The sequence below is a fragment of the Bos taurus genome, chromosome 2 (genome assembly GCF_002263795.3).
Source record: "Bos taurus isolate L1 Dominette 01449 registration number 42190680 breed Hereford chromosome 2, ARS-UCD2.0, whole genome shotgun sequence".
Taxonomy (NCBI): domain Eukaryota; kingdom Metazoa; phylum Chordata; class Mammalia; order Artiodactyla; family Bovidae; genus Bos; species Bos taurus.
This window is the reverse complement of record NC_037329.1, coordinates 85,791,650-85,809,030: the sequence shown is the minus strand read 5'-3', so window position 1 is coordinate 85,809,030 and position 17,381 is coordinate 85,791,650. Positions and strand designations below refer to the sequence as shown.

At 40.4% G+C, this 17,381-nt stretch overlaps 1 protein-coding gene across 10 annotated transcripts in view; it reads left to right on the top strand.

Moving 5' to 3' along the window:
- Positions 1–17,381, top strand: part of ANKRD44 (ankyrin repeat domain 44) — a 311,687-nt gene that overhangs the window by 68,186 nt on the left and 226,120 nt on the right. For 2 of the 10 annotated variants that reach the window (XM_059878713.1, XM_059878711.1), the window contains exon 2: positions 8,843–9,186. The exons of the other annotated variants lie outside the window; for them this stretch is intronic. The gene's annotated coding sequence lies outside the window, so the exon portion shown is untranslated. The remainder of the gene's footprint in view (positions 1–8,842; positions 9,187–17,381) is intronic. 10 annotated transcript variants of the gene reach the window in all.

Here is a 17,381-nt window from a genome sequence, read left to right as displayed (position 1 = left end):
AGTGTCCTGTGTCCATTCTTGACCTGCCCCCCGCAACTGAGAGGAAGGGGTCATTCCCAGAACTCTCTGAAAATACTCCATGGGAAGAACAGCCTGACGGGTTTAGAAGAAGAGTTCTTTTGTTCATGGTGAACTTGGAGAGTGACTAGACTTTAGTCACTGTGGTTGTAACTGGGGACGGGGATGCCTTAACAAGAAAGTGGTTTGTGGAATCGCTAAAGATGGACTTTGATGTCTGGCTCCTCCTGTCTCTTTTGAGAAGCCTGGCATAACTGGAAATGTAGGAAGCCTTAGCACCAAGCACACTGAAAATGTTTTCTTTTGGCCAGAATTAGAACTTGGTTTTACTCTTCTGGGTAGTCCATGTTACTGGGATTATCAAACTGAAAATAAGACAAAGCAACAGATCATATCATAAAATATTTGCTACATAGGTCTGTTGCAACTTTAGTTTCTTTATGCTAATTTTCCTCTTTCTAATTTTATAAGTAGTGTTGCAGCCAAATAGATAATAACCGGCTAAAATAACTAGCATGTAGAAAGACCTGCTTTCATGAAATTCTCCAAGAATAATTATATATTTCCTAGCATGTAATAGCATTTAATAATTTGATAAAAGAATGAATAATAGAGTTTAAGGGTCTATTGATAAAATTTGATTTCTAGTGTAAGTTTTTATGTATAGGGTACTATTAAAAGGTAAATCAAGAAGTTTTACTAGAAGGAGATCTTTTAAATGATTAAGGGGAAAACACAATAGTATAAATATGTATTTTTCAGATTAATATTGTATGAGTGTTTTATTACATTTGTAGGCTTTAGTTTATTTATTAGTACATGGTGGGAAGATCTTTAAAGAATTTCTTTTCCTCTTTCAGGCCACTGATACTATGTAGTGAATCATCAAAATAAATCCTTTCTACATCAGAACCTGGCATACTGGAGGTATACAGTAAATCTTAAAGAACAAGAAACACCTCTATTTCTTATGAGAAAGAAAATATCTCACTTTCAGTTACTTCTTATTTTTAAAGATATTAATATAGATTCAAGAGTTATTTTTTTTTCTCACCCTTTTTTTAGATTATAAAAGCAATAAAAATTCATGATAGGGAGTTTAGAATATAGAGAATTAAAATTACCTATAAACTTTAATACCCAGAGATAGCCCTATTTAATCTTGATACATTTCTTTCCATTCTAGCATTTTGCCATGTATATTCTACAGAGCATTTGCCTGTAAGATGAATAAGAGTTGAAGTAGAAAATCTGTCTACCGTGCCCCTCTTGGAGATCCATAATGCATATTGACAATATTAAAGGCTCTGAGAAGGTCTGCAAGAAAAGAAATCTTTCAGTTAGTATTTCCCAAACTTATTTGACTTCTAGCACTGGTGTGTGTGTGTTTGTGTGTGTGTGTGTGTGTGTGTGTGTGTAATGCCTATTAGCATTGTCACACACTGACAAATTTAATTCTATTTTCCTTTTCTCTGTTTAAATCATGAGCTTTTCTGACAGTCTGCCCTGGCTATGAGAAATTTCCCTCTAATTTTTCAGGCCTGAGGTCTTGGTACACCTCAGAAACAGGACCAAGATTTATAAAGAAAATATCTGTCTTGAAAAGGAGGAATAATCTTCAAATGCATGATTGTTGTGGGCTGCATAGCAAGATTTTGCATACCTCCGGTCCAAAAAATCAAATTTATTCATGGTCAATAGGGTCTTTCTGAGTCTTTGCCAGCTGTGGATTATGTGTCCAGGGAAAGCTGATGGAGATGTCTTTGATCACAGGCTGGCTTGTTGTAGAATTTCTGGACTGCAAAGAGCAAACAATTACTTTTAAGAGAAGATGGGTGTGTGTTGGGGTGGTGGTAGTGGAGAATGGGCCATAAAACTGTGAGGTTATTATGCAGCATATCATGTCCTCGGATCTGTCTTTCTGAGATGACGTTTTATCCACAGTAAAACATTACCACATGCTGCTGTGGTTAATCAAAAAAACTTGCTTTAAAGACTGCTGCAGCCACACTAAATCTAAACTGGGCACAAAGTTGCCTCCCTGAGAGAGAGACTAGCTAGAAACAGAAGTCGAATCTCTAGCAATTTTGTAAAGATTTATTTTACGCGTCTAGCTAGCAACTGTCACTGGTGTCACTAGCTTGCTGTTTTTAGAACAACTCCCATCTTGCTTATTGCCCAATTCTTCCACTTAATTTCTGTCTTTCTTTTTGTCGCACAGCATGTGGGATCTTAGTTTCCTGACTAGGGATCAAACCTGGGCCCCCTGCAGTGAAAGCGAGGAGTCTTAACCACTGGACTGCCAGGAAAGTCTGCTTCTTAATTTCTGAAATACCTCGAGCTTAGTAGTTGAAGTCTAAACAACTCTTTTTTTTTAAAAGAAGGTACCAATCTGGTGTGACTTACCTCTTGAGTATATATTTCTATGTAAGTTTTCTTCCATAACTAACAATTCAATTGGTATTTTAGGAAATGTAGAAGTCATACCATACCCCAAATACATATATTATAAGGGAATGTGTTTGAGAGATTAGCAGAAAAATGAAAAGCCCTTCTTCTGAAAACCACATTGAGACCATTTGAGAAGCATTTAACAGATTTTTTTTTCTTCTCTCCCAATACTGACCACATATATTTCTTATTCCACAGTCTAAGCTGAGGATGTCATGTAAATGGGTCACTGTGCTGGGTCCGGTGGCTGAGACTGTACATTCACTGCAAAAAGCATGGGCTTGATCCCTGGTGAGGGAACTAAGATCTCATATGCTGTGTGCAGTCTGCCCAGTCATCTCAGCTACTTTCTGAACATAGTTACATCACTTTCCATACTTGAAAGGGCAACATGCAAGGCTGGTTGATCTCCTCTACCATGTTTCTTTGGGAGAGCCTCAGTGAATTCCTGCAGGACTTCTCTTTTATTTCCTTGGAGTGTGTCAAAAAGTCACTCCTACTATTTACTACAATGACACCAACTAGCTGTCATCCGGAAGTAGTGCTGTAAGAGCCTCTGGATGGAATTTGTTGTCACACACATACAACAATGTAGCAATTGTTTTGAAGGGTTCAGAGTCAGGGTTGACTTTCTTTTCCTTTCCGTCTTCTGTTACAGTTGTGCCGTAGTAAACTATCAGCCCCTTTTGAAGGTACTTTGTTTTGAAGCTTGAGTCGTCGTTGTACAAATGTACTGGCTTCCAGGACTGAAAGACAGTTTGCTAGTAACTGAATGTTAGATGCACTTTCAAATTCATCTGGTAACATTTTTGCCAGTCATAAAATCTGGTCTTGGGGAGGATTGATCAATGATACCATGCTTGAGCCTTTGCTGCGGACTACCTCCAAGCTCTTAATGAGCTGCTTGATCTTCCAGATCTCCACGTTCCTGTTGGCAGCACTGGGGTCATCTGCGGTGTTCTCATTGCCTCCTCTCTTAGGGCCCAGTCTTTGGCAGCAGAGCAAGTTTCTCCCCGGTGCTGGCTCAGATGTAGGACACTCTTGTTCCCCTGTTTACATTTTCATCTCTTGTTCAAGATCTGAAATCCATAAAGACACTGAAACTCCCAAAGACTAAAAGACTAGTCTGAAGAGTGAAGCAAACAGGTCTGCAGTAGAATTGGCAGGATATAAAGCATGAAACTGTACGTCTGACTCTGGGACAATGTCAGTGGTACAAACATTTATGAAGAACTGAAAACACATTTCAGAACTCATGTGATGGTCATACTTGTTTATCTTACATGGAGACTAACTTGTCAGTTCACGTTAAGGCTCAAATTATTGATGCTTCCCGTTGTTGGACATACAGGCTTCCTCCTCCCATTTCATCGATCTTACTTGCTTAGATAACATTCACCTGAAGAGAGACCTGCTGTTACCAGGAACAGCAAATGAGATTCCTTTAAATATATTTGCACTTTGTGGCAGAAACTGCTAATTGTCCCTCAGTATCTAGCCTTCCTTTCTTTTTAAGTAATATAAACTTCTTCTGGAGTAAAGGCTGTATGGTCTAGCTACCCTTGCTGCTAGGTGTGGCTGTGGGACTACATTCTGACTAAAGGACTTATGTGTGAAATTTCTAGAAAGGAGGAATGTCACCCTTTTTTACCTCGTTCTTTTTTCCTAATACCTGGAATTGGATGGAATGGTTGGACTTGAGCAGCCTTGATGGATTGTGAAGTAGAAGCATGAAGTAGATGCTAAGGAGAGTTTGCAGCAAGATAGATGGAACCAGGTCTTTCTCACCGCAGAGCACTGAAGTAGTCCTGGATAACTTTGCATTTAGACCTTGTTTACAATGAGGGAGAAATATGCATCTATCTTGTTTAAGCCACTGCTCTTTGGGATTCGCTGAACTACACTGCCAAACCTAATCGTTCTATCATGTCATGCTACCCTTAGGACTAAACTCATTCTTTGTCAGGGTCATGACCATAACATAGACCAAGATAAACTAAATTTGCTGAAAAGAATCAACTTACTAGCACTTTGTCAAGCCAAGTTATCAGGCAGTTTTCAGAACAGACTGTTTTCCTCATTCCATCTTTATTTGGTCTGACCATTTATATGGCAGGGTGGCAGGACAGGATAAACTTTGCTTGCTAAATTTATTTAGCAAACTGAGTGCCTACTATATTCCAGCCATTGTGCTAGGCTCCAAGAATCCAGTGAAACTAAAACAGCCGTAGTCTCTGGCCTGACAGGGCTTACAGTCTGGTGGATATTAATCAAAGAACACACACAGAAATAGAATTACTCTACAAACTGATAAGTGCTCTGAGGGAAAAGCACAGGAAGCTACCAGAACCTACATAACAGGGGAATCTTATCTAGATGGGCAGTGGGAGGGTTGGTGAGGACAGGTTGTTCTGGACAAGGGCCTTTTGAATTGAGATCCAGGAGGTGAATTGGATTCAATGTGGTGAAAAGAGTGTATAGAATGTTCTAGACAGAGGGAATGGTCTGTGCAAAAGCTTGAGAAGGGAGGGGGCTGGGTGCATTTCAGGAGTGGAAAGGCAGCCATTGCATTTCTGTGCGTTACTGGTATACAATATGTAAAGGAAAGCAGTGGGGATAAACTAAGTTTACTTGGAAAGGATGTCAATTTTGTATGAATCAAGTATTATCTTTTATTGCAGTATTATAGAGAGTTTGATCATTGAGTTCCAGAACTGTCACAAAAATCCTATCTTTTGTGTTTTTGGAGGTGATGCTCTGGGGCATGTAACTAAGCTCCAGGTTTTTCTCTGTGATTCTCTTTTGTGGTAATTTATATTTTGCTAATCATCTATCATTTAGACATTTGCACAAGTGGACAGTGGACACAAATGGAGTCAGCACTGAAGACATCACATGCATTGAAGCTTCTAGTGAGAATGTGAATGCTATGAGATATTTTTAATGAGCACATGCTCCCCTGAGTAGATATTTCTAAAAAAATAAGGAGTGGAGCAGCATGGCTTGAATGCAAGTGAGTTAATGAGTCTCAATTTTTGAGAAAAATATTGCTGAAATGGTACCTTTTTAGTTAATGCTACTAAAAGTAAAAACAGTGGAGGCAGGAAAATATTTGTTTTCCAAACACATTTTATTGATAGATTTGTGAGTCCTTAGAAAGATGATTTAAGAATTGATTCCTTCTTTGAATTTGACAGCTATAGTGTTTTGTGCCTTTCTTAAGCATCATAACTAGTACTGAAACATTCAGGAGTGCAGTACTATATGAGAACAAAGGTCTGTTCTTAGGGGGAAAAATCAGCTATTATATGAGACCCACAATTGATGGCAAGCAACCTAAAGAAGTTGAGTTTGCTCTAAAAATGAGTCTCTACTCCTCTCATTATCTGTGTTCTATACTGTTGCCATCTCTGCCACTGCCAGGTCAACAAGAACACTTAGTCTCACCTGTTTTCTTGACCTCTACTGAGAGACAGACAGCAATGTCTTGCTTCTCTTGATTTTCCCCTCTAGTACTTCTGAATGTTGCTGTGCCTTTGGTGCTTCTGTGGGAGTCATTTAAATACAGTATAGTGAGTTCCCAGATGGCACTAGTGGTAAAGAACATACCAGTCAATGCAGGAGATGTAAGAGACGTGGGTTTGATTCCTGGGTTGGGAGATCCTCTGGAAAAGGGCATGGGAACCCACTCTAGTATTCTTGCCTGGAGAATCCCATGGACAGAGGAGCCTGGTGGGCTACAGTCCATGGGGTCGCAAAGAGCCGGACACGACTGAAGCAACTTCACAGGCACGCACGTATTTTCTCTCACTATGTGCTCTGTACAAACTTGGACTTGACATGATACATCAATTCTCTTTTTCTCATACCTACTGTAAAATTTTTTTCCTTTCTTTTTCATCCTTTTTCCTTCCTTCCCTCCTTTATTTTTTCAGTCGTTGTTGAGGGGAGGAATTGGCAGTTTGGGGCTTAGATTGAGACTATCTTTGTGATGAATGGAGACAAAAAATGGAAACTTATTTGAAAGCTCCATTAAAGGGATATATAGGCAACATTTCTGACCACAGACTTGAAAGAAATGACTAGGCCCTGTAGATACCAAGTCTCAACACTATAAAGCGAACACAAAAAATCTTTTTTTATTGGCCGACAGAAATATTCTTGTGTACATTCTCCTGTTGTCCTTTCTTTTAAATGCATTTAGGCTGTACCATTGACTAGCTGGGGAGGTGGGTTCAGTTGTTCAGACACCTGTGAGTGCTTTCAAGGTAAGAACCACGTGTAATCTCAATCTGTTCTTAACTCAGGCAACAGATATATAGTAGATACTCAATGATGGTTTCTGAATGTATTTACACACAGTCAGCCTTTAGGAGAGGACGAGTGCCTAAAACCTAAATTCTGATCCTGCCAGGAAGGCTTTGCAGAGAAGTTTGTAGCCTGTATGGCCTGTAGAAGTGGTAGAGGTTGAGAGATTCTGGGTAAAGCTCTGAGTCTGTATTTTAAGCCTTTTTGGTTTTTACCTATTGGAGCATCACCAGATATGCACTTAACGCTTAGACTGATTTGTCCAGGAGTGTCTTAGACTCAGAATTACTATTTGATGGTCATGTGACAAATAGCCCTCCGTACAGTGCTGAGGCCCCTATTCAGAGTGCCTTGTCTGGTGTTACTTCCCTTGATTTATTATTCCTGAGAGCTCCTCCTAGAGCACCATTGCTCGAACCACTCCTTTGCTCACTCAGTCATAGACTACTTTGTGGTAGTAGTTACTTGTTTTAGTCCTATAAACCTACCCTCTTCGACAGTTTTGTTTGTTCTGGAAGGCAGAGGTTGGATCTCATACTGCCTTTGAGCCCCTCTGAGCATATAGTGGACAATCAACAAATATTTGAACTTGAAATTCCAAGTGAATATAGTTTTGCTCTTATAGAAGATTTAGCAATATCATTCTATCAGTTCTTTTATAGAACCCAAGACCATGCTTAACTGGGTAGACAGTTCTTATTGCTTGCAATGATTTTCACATGCAAACCTTCTTTCTTTTGTCTTAGCTGTGTGTGTGTGTGTGTGTGTGAGAGAGAGAGAGAGAGAGAGAAAGTGTGTGTATATGTGTGTGTGTGAGGCTAAAGTTTGTAATGTCTTAACATGGAAAGCCCATGTTAGTAGGTAGTGGCCCATTCTCTCTGCAGGAGAAACATAGGGCTGGTTGAACAAATGCTGGTAGCAATGAATAAGGAATGCAGTTTGAAAGATTTAGCATTGAGTATAGCCTGCCTCCTCTTAAAAAGACTCTATTGAAAGGGAATAGTAGAACTCTACTGGAAGTGGTTTTCAGGTGAAATTTGGAGAAAGGCAATCAAATGGAGATTTAAAAATTTTAACAAAGTTTTGTAATTTTGGAAGTCAAGAACCATTACATTTCCACCACTAAGGTTAAGTTTGAGGTACTTTGCTGTTGATGTTGCTAAGTCGCTTCAGTTGTGTCCGACTCTGTGCGACTCCATACATGGCAGCCCACCAGGCTCCCCCGTCCCTGGGACTCTCCAGGCAAGAACACTGGAGTGGGTTGCCATTTCTTTCTCCAATGCATGAAAATGAAAAGCAAAGTCGCTCAGTCATGTCCTACTCTTTGCGACCCCATGGACTGCAGCCTACCAGGCTCCACTGCCCATGGGATTTTCCAGGCAAGAGTACTGGAGTGGGGTGCCATTGAGGTACTTACCTAACAGAAAACCCTACACCACCTGAAAGAATGAGGTGGATAGGAATGCATGACATGTGAAAATCTACAAAAAGTCAAAAAACCAGGTTGTAGGACAACTCTTAAAGTATGATCTCAATTATGTTACAAGACAGAATAAGAGATTTCTGTACATAAATGCATATAGTTGATTTGCAGAAAGAAGTCTAGCAGGATGCACACCAGACAGACCAATGGCTAACTACTTTTCGGGAGTGAAGATGGGTGGTTTTTTAAAATTTTCTCTATGTTTTGGTATTTGGGGGACTTTTAAATCAATAATATATTTATATATTATTTAGTTATAGAAAAAAATATGGCTAGTGGTCCCTAGACATTGTCCTGTCATTTCAGTTTTGTGGTGTCCTGTGAGAGAAAAGTGACAGAACAATTGAACAGTGTGTGGTTTTGAATTGTTTCATTCCATTACTTTTCTTGGCCCAAGATGAGTGTGGTTACACTTGAGTTATGGCTAAACAATGAGAAACCATGATACAAAAGAGAATATAAGCAGTTTTTGTTTATTCACTTTAAGTCAAGTCAATTTAGAACTCATCAGATATTGGATGAAGAATAAAAGTGCAGTCCTTAGTTTAATATCATTGATGTAATCCAATTTGTGTTTTCTAGAAGTTTGACTTTGGTCAGAAACATGCAGCAGCTGAGAGGCATGTTGATCATTTCTGGGAAGAAGCTAGGACATCACATTACAGAATGCTTTTGGATGTTTTATCCCACTGGATCCTTTTAAGAGCAGTGGATGAAGTCGCACAGGAAGCACTGGTTCTGCTTCATATGAACCAGTTGGTCATACGACGAGATGGTCCCGGAGAAAATGATGTCACAAACTGAGCCATACTGATTCATGTTGAGGTTTGGCAGAAACCAACACAATTCTGTAAAGCGATTATCCTTCAATTAAAAAAGAAAAAAGAAAAAACAGAAAAACAAAACAAAACTGAGCCATAGAGCTGGTAAGTGAGAGTCTAGAATTGGATGGAGCCAGGCTCTCTGGTTTCAAATTTTGCTCTCTTTCTACCCATGGGACTTCTCTGGTGGCTTAGCTGGTAAAGAATTTGCCTGCAATTCGGGAGATCTGGGTTTGATCCCTGGGTTGGGAAGATCCTCTGGAGAAGGGAAAGGCTGCCCACTCCAGTATTCTAGCCTGGAGAATTCCATGGACTCTACAGTCCATGGGGTCCCAAAGAATTGGACACGACTGAGTGACTTTCACCTCACTTCTACTCATGGGAGTGTGCATCAAAGCAAAGCAGCCCAGGAAATGTACTGGGACCATATTTTATGCCAGTAAAGCTCAGACCATTGAAAAGTATTATGAGAGAATATTAGGCTCAAAGGAAGAGGATGAGGGTCAGATAAGCTAACAAATATGAAAGAACCTTGTTGGAAAACTATCCGCATGTGAGGTGGTGTTTTGGCAATCAGTGGTGTGGCAGCACGTTCCATCTGTCCTTGTGAGAAGTGCTCAAGAGCTATCCTCTGTTTTAGATTCAAAAGCTGATGCAGAGGATGGGGAGCGCTGAGGAGGGTGAGAGCCGGGAAAGGAACCTCATGGATTGACTTCCATTTGGATGAGATGGTCTTACTGCCATTAAGAGAAGCTACCTTCCAGGAGGAAGTGGGCCCTACCCAGGACCTTGGGATCGCCTCTTCTTTAGTGTGAACGAATTCTGAATGACAAACATTTTTGTCAGTGTGTCCATCCCCACCATGCGCTGTGTTGTTGGAACTGGGATAGTAGATGCTCATATAGGTGCGTGCTCAGTTGCTCAGTCATGTCTGACTCTTTGCAAACCCATGGGCTGTAGCCCACCAGGCTTTTCTGTCCATGGGATGGTATTTAAAAAAAAAAATTATTGGCTTATTTTAATTGGAGGATAATTACAATATTGTGACGGCCTCCACCCTATATCAACATGTATCGGCCATAGGCATGTGTGTGTCCCCTCCCGCCTGAATCCCCCTCCCACCCCCCTCCCCACTCCACCCCTCCAGGTTGTCTATGGATTTTTAAGGCAAGAATACTGGAGAGGGTTGCCGTTTCCTCCTCCAGGGAAATCTTCCTGACCCAGGGATCAAACCGGAGTCTCCTGCATTGCAAGTGGATTCTTTACCACTGAGCCACCTGGGAAGCCCTAGATATTTGTGTAGGGCTCAGATCAAATGAAGTTCACTAGGCAGCTGCCACATGGGTACAACTTCCTGTGTCTTTAGGTCTGGATGAGGGTTTGTGCAGAGCTGCCTTATGAAGATGAGGCTTTCTGCTTCATCACCGGGTTCTAAGGCCATGTGCTAATTTGAGCATTGGATTTCTTTCATATATATATATATATATATATTTTTTTTTTTTTTTTTTTTTTGTCTGCATCATGTGGCATGCAGGATCTTAGTTCTCTGACCGGGGATGGATTGAACCCATGCCCTCTGCAAGGAAAGCATGAAGTCTTAATGATTGAACCACCAGGGAAATCCCTGAGTGTTGGATTTCTTAAGGACCAACTGGATTATCACCTCCTTGTTGTTTTGTTAGGATTTCAAAACGGGCAGTCGTGATTACTCAGAAGGTCAGAGCATGGGACACAGTGGTTTAGAGTCATCCATCCATCCACTCATACAAAATGTGTTATATGCCTAATATTAGTGGACACTGGAGGGTGGTGATGGATACAAAACCCAATCCTGTTCTTGCCCTGTAGCTTATAATCTGGTGAGGAGAGTGAAGAAGACAGCTGGAGATAACTATTCCATTAGAGTGTGCAGGTGAAGCACTGTGGGTACATAGTAGGTACTCAGAAATGGCACCTGAATGAAAGTGTTATCGTAAATACATGAACAAGGCCCTAGATTCAAGGCCTAGACCAGAGTTTCTCAACCATGGTGCTCTTGACATTTGGGGCCAGATAATTCTCTCTCATGAGGAGTTGTCTCATGCACTGTAGGATGTCTAGAATATCCCTGGCCTCTACCTACTAGATGGAGAAGGCAATGGCAACCCACTCCAGTACTCTTCCCTGGAGAATCCCAGTGGGCTGCAGTCCATGAGGCTGCCAAGAGTCGGACATGACTGAGTGACTTCACTTTCATTTTTCACTTTCATGCATTGAAGAAGGAAATGGCAACCCACTCCAGTGTTCTTGCCTGGAGAATCCCAGGGGCGGGGGAGCCTGGTGGGCTGCCATCTATGGGGTCGCACAGAGTCGGACACGACTGATGTGATTTAGCAGCAGTGGCAGTTACCTACTAGATGCCTGTGGCACTCCTCACCCAGCTGTGACAATCAGAAATGTCTTCAGGCGTTGCCAAATGTCCCATAACAGGGCAACATTGCCCTTGGTTGAGAACCACTGGCCTAGAGGAACATGGGACTACCATACCATGTGTGGCAGGGCTAGGGAAGGGTATTCATGGTGAAAGAAAGTCAAAGTGTAGTTGCTCAGTCGTGTCCAGCTCTTTGCAACCCCATGGACTACAGCCTGCTGGACTCCTCTGTCCATGGGATTCTCTAGACAAGAAACCTGGAATTGGTTGCCATTTCCTTCTCCAGGGGAACTTCCTGATCCAGGGATTGAACCCAGGTCTCCTGCATTGCAGGCAGATTCTTTACCGTCTGAGTCACCAGGGAAGGGTGTTCATGTTTAGGACATCCTTAATTGATTCATATTTCTGGTTCAGCTCAATTTATCCACAAGAACATGGCTATTGACAATGACTTAGCTAAATGAACATCTATTTTTATTCATATCTGGATCGATTTCCTCCTTCCTTCTGATGGAAGAGAAAATGCTTTATTCCATCAAACCCTGTGTATTCTTTTCTCTCTGAATCTGATTTTCTAGGCTTCCTTTCATTTGGGTGGGGACAGGTGACAGAGTTCTGGCCAGTGGAATGTGGTTACTTCCTGACCTCATCCTTATGCTGCTGCTGCTAAGTCGCTTCAGTTGTGTCTGACTCTTTGCAACCCCATGGACTGCAGCCTACCAGGCTCCTCCGTCCATGGGATTTTCCAGGCAAGAACACTGGACTGGGTTGTCATTTCCTTCTCCAATGCATGAAAGTGAAAAGTGAAAGTGGAGTCGCTCAGTCGTGTCCAACTCTTCGCGACCCCATGGACTGCAGCCTACCAGGCTCCTCCATCCATGGGATTCTCCAGGCAAGAGTACTGGAGTGGGGTGCCATTGCCTTTTCCTATAAAACCTCCCAAATGATCCTTTACTTTGTCTGTTTTGGCTTGTTGACTATAAGCACAGAATCCACAAGAGGACCCTGAGGTCCTGGGAAGTGAGGGAACCACTGGAGGAAGAGGGCTGAGACCTTGAATGGCCACGTGGGTCCCTGCCCTCTCTTAATCTGTGTTGGACTGGAACATGAGAAACAAACAAACTCCTACTTTGTAATGCCACTGAGATTTAGGGGATGTTTGGTATAGTAGTTAGCTTTCCTAATTAATGTACTCTTGCCTGTTCCCTCTCCTTTAATTGGTACCTCTCACATGTCATCAAAGTACTACTTATTACTTCTCTTTGGTCACTCTGGTGACCTACATGTGTCATAACCTAGGATATGGTCCTGTCATAGCAGTACCTGTGATAACGATTAATTGTATAGCTTCTTAGATCACATGCTTTTCCCTTTTCAAGATCTTCCTTGGAAGGGATGAGTGTTTAGATCTGCCTTCAGCTGCCCTTTGAGACTGCTGGGACCTGGTCATGGAATAAGGAGTTTTGGTTGCCATCCAAGCAGAAAATTCTTCCACCGTGTGGAGTTCATAGCAGCTTTATTCCCGCCCCCCCACCCCCCCGCTCCCCGCCACAGTTCAAATGCTAGCATTCTCAAGGCAGAGCAAGGAAGAGGACAGTCAATCCTTTCATTTAATTTTGGCAAGACTGCAGGTTATGGTGCTCTGGGGAAATGCAGCCACAGATGCATCAACCTTTTTAAAAATTCTTGGCAATCTAACCCTTTAAGTAATAAAACTAAACACAGACAGTGCATCCTTGAAGAAAGCTTGTATTGGCTACATTTGTCACCAAGATCCCGCCTTCAAGATCATCCTTCCATCTGTGCTTGTGAAATTCAAGTTGTGTTTAGTTTATTTTAATCAGTACTTATTTCCTACATTATCATTTTCAGCATGTTAGTTTTATGATTAGCTCAGCAGTCACTACATTATATATCATTTGCTTCCAGGTTATAGATTAGCATGAAGGAGTTTATATTTTCTGATTCTGCAGTGATAACTTAGTTCCTCTGTTTGAGGGTCAGCATAGCAGAGTTGTTAAGATTTGGATTCTGTAGCCCCATCACCTGACTTCTCACCCCAGCTTGGCATTTTACATTCTGTGCATCCTTGAGTCAAGTTGTTTAACTTCACTGGGCCTTGCTTTCAGGAAAATAATTGCACCCACTTCTGGAGCTGTTGTGAGAACCAAAGGGGTTAATTTGTATATGGACTTAAGGTGTGTGCCTAGCACAGTATAAGTGCTTTATAAATAAAATCTATCAGTGTTACTAAATGCCATGCTTTATATTTTTTATATATTTTAATTATGTGGTAATCAAAAGGAGAAACCAGTTATTTGTTAGGTCTTTAAACCTCCTCTGAGCATTTTAAGGACTTAATTAGCTAGAGTTATTACAACTCAGTTTTGGGAAAATTTTCTATTTTTGTATATACACAGACAGGAAAAAATATGAAAGAAAGAATTCCAAAATGTTAATAGCATCATCTCTGGAAGGTTTGATTATAGATGACCTTAATTCATTGAACATTTTCTCATTTGTACTTCCCCAGTCTTTACACATGAGCCTATAACTCCCCGTCATGCTCTTTCTGCATTCCTGTGTCAACTCTCTCTTGAAAACAAAACTTCAGACCACCCATTAGCAAATAATTTCTTTTTCAAGAAGTTGCCCCTAAACCATTTCTTTATATGAAAGCTTTTAGTTCATCCCTACACTAGAAATTCAATTTACCACTGTATGAAATTTTTTAGAAGCAGTTGTTATTTCTTTTAGAACAAAGCATCAGAGGACAGGGGTTGGTGGAAACAGTAAAGAAAACCATTAAAATAGATTGCGTATTAGGTTGTTGTTTCCTGATGGAGATGGCAGGAGGTGGTGTTTTCTAGCTCATAGGGTGATGTGGTTGTTATAACAGCAGCCGGTGACTGGGCATCCAGGCCTCAGTTAAACCAACTGTTGTGAAGCTGGTCTCTGGAAGTTCTCTGGAAATTGGGTCCAGAATGGGTCCTTTTTTAAAATCAGATTCTGAGATCTAATTTTATAAGGAGGAATAGCGTTATGAAAGAAGATAATGTAATTGAGAAGAATCTGAAGATGTGGGTTCTAAATCCCATGTTATTATGAACTTATTACCTATGTGACTTTAGCAATGTCATTTCACAGCTCTGGGCCTCAGCCTCCCGACCTGTAGAACAAGGTGCTTGGACCACATCTGTGGTATCACTTACTATGCATCAGAATCACCTGAGGAGTACCTAAAAATAAAAAAATAACAATAGTACCTCAGCCCCATCCATAGAAACTCTGATTTAGTTGGTGTGGGGTACGCCCGGCAGCAGTATTTCTAAAAGTTCTGCAGGGGATTCAAATGTGCAGCTCAGTTGGATCACCTCTAAAATTTCCTGTAGCTGTAACAGTCTATTTTAAAATATATATAGCTGGTCTCTTACCAAGGGATTTATAAGCTACAACACGGCTTGTAATTGGGTTTACTGTAATGAAGAATACCAATCATTTTTGTCTTGAAAAACATAGAAAAGTTATTAAAGAGTTATTGAAGCTATGTCATTGATTTTTAAGGTAGTTCTCCAGAGGAAACCATAAAAGTTTTCTTCTATGAGGCATGGAGGATATAGGACAAAGAGAGTTTAATGTAGCCAGGAAGGAGAAATTGTTGTTTTTAGGTAACTGAAAGTGTTTTTCTCAAAAAGATTATCTTGGGAGAATTGGTTCATAGGCTTAGAAGACAATGTTTGGGTTGCAGATTGTTTTTAAAGTAAGCATAGAAATTTCTAGCCCATGCCTCTTTTTAAGTCCCAAGGCAGAAATCATATTTTTATAAATGCCAAATTATTAGACCTGGTTTTGGGTCAAGATTCCAGTACTTGCTAAAGCAAATTACCCTTCCTTGGGAATCAAATTCCCCCAAACCAGATTTATTTTTAAAGGTAATACATTGGGAAAACATAAGAATAATTGACCATTCCTTTTATTTACTTAGCTTCAAATTATTAACCATACAGGAATTGGGCTGAGTGATTTATAGTTTATCTTGGATATGGAAGAAGAATTAAGAGGTGTGGCATCAAATTTGATACTGAAGGTTTCCTCACAAGTCCTTTCTTTTCAAGCCTGTGGTCCCTTGGATCCCCAAAGGCGGTTATCATCCAACACATAAGCGGGTTATAGTAAATCCAAAGCCCAAGGTCACCTCCCTTCTCTCCTTTGCTCCCTCCCCATCACACACATTAAGAGCTCTGGCTATTTAATCCTCTTTTGTGTCAGAAGAATCTAGGCAAGATTCAGAACTGTTGTTAATTGCAAACAGGAATATACCATCTATATCGATGATAAATTTCACATTTGTTTTGAATTTAGAGCTTGTGAGCTATAAAAATTTTATACTGGGAAAGGACAGTAACTGATCTCACAAGGCATCAGGTAGGAGCAGATATAATTAAATAAGAGGTGCTTTTAAAACAATCAGTGTTTCTACTCATTACTGGCCCTTAACTCCCTTTTCCTGAAAAGAAAATTGAGTTTCCGTTTGAAAATCATGTGAGGCTTAAAAAAAAGAAGGTGTTTTTTTAAGTACGGAAAAGCATAACGAAGAAAACAAAAATTATCCCAAATTTTTCACTCAGGTAATCCTGTAAACATTAGAAACTCAAATGTCCAAAATGGACACAAAAGACTACTCCTTAGATACCTACTTAAAAATTTTTTTAAAAATAATAATTAAGTACAGTTGGGAAGGTCCCCTGGAGAAGGAAATGGCAATCCACTCCAGTATTCTTGCCTGGGAAATCCCGTGGACAGAGGAGCCTGGCAGGCTACAGTCCATGGGGTCGAGAAAGAGTTGGACACAGCTTAGTGACTGGACCACAACATGGTTGACTTAGTGTTGTGTTAATGTCTGCTATACTCCAAAGTGATTCAGTTCTTAAATATCTACTTTTTTTTTTGACTGCACTGGGTCTTTGTTGCTGCACTCAGCTTTTCTCCAGTTGCAGTGACTACTGGAGCTACTGTAGTAGCTACAGTAGTAGCCCTACTACTGGGGCTACTCTCAGTTGCGGTGCGTGGGCTCTGGGCGTGCACGCTTCAGTAGTCGTGGCACTTAGGCTGTGTTGTCCTGAGGCACATGGGATCTTCTCAGACCCCAGGGTTTGAACCTGTGTTCCCTGCATTGGCAGGTGGGTTCTTACCACTGAGCCACCAGGGAAGCTAAATATTTACTCCTAATAGAAAACTCTTTTTTTTTAATTTAAAAATGAGGCTAGAATGTAATAACTAATTTTTGTTGTTGTTTTTTTTGACCTCTCACATGCCAGTTCCTATTCTAGCTTCTAATTCTCTTAACAAATATTATTAGATAGATACTATTATTATTCTCACTTTACAAATGAGAAGAAATGCTAAATAATTTACCCAGGATTATGGTTAATATGCAGCAGAGCTGAGATTTGAACTCAGATGACCAGGTTCCCAAGGCCCAACTCATAAGCCTATGCTGTATTTCACAAAATTTTGAGGACTTACACTGTAGAAAGTTATAATTACTCTTCTCGAGTAGACTGCTATGAAAATAATGAATTATCATCTCAGGTTCTGAAGAGCTCATCTTAAGACCATCTCTTTCTGCTCCTTTTTTCAAACTCCTCTTTGAGATCAGTTCAGAAAAGCAGAATTTGTGTTTTTTTTTTAAATTGGACTATAATTGATTGTCAGATTTGGGTTTTAATACCTGAAAGATTTGCAACTTTATATAGTGTTTCAGGTTAATTTTAATATGTTTATAAGGAGGAAAATGCCAATTGTATATACAGTATGTTAAAACTGATTTTCCTGTTTGCTCTTCTCCCCTTTTCATTTGTTTGATTTTTTCACTCTTAATCTCTTCTAA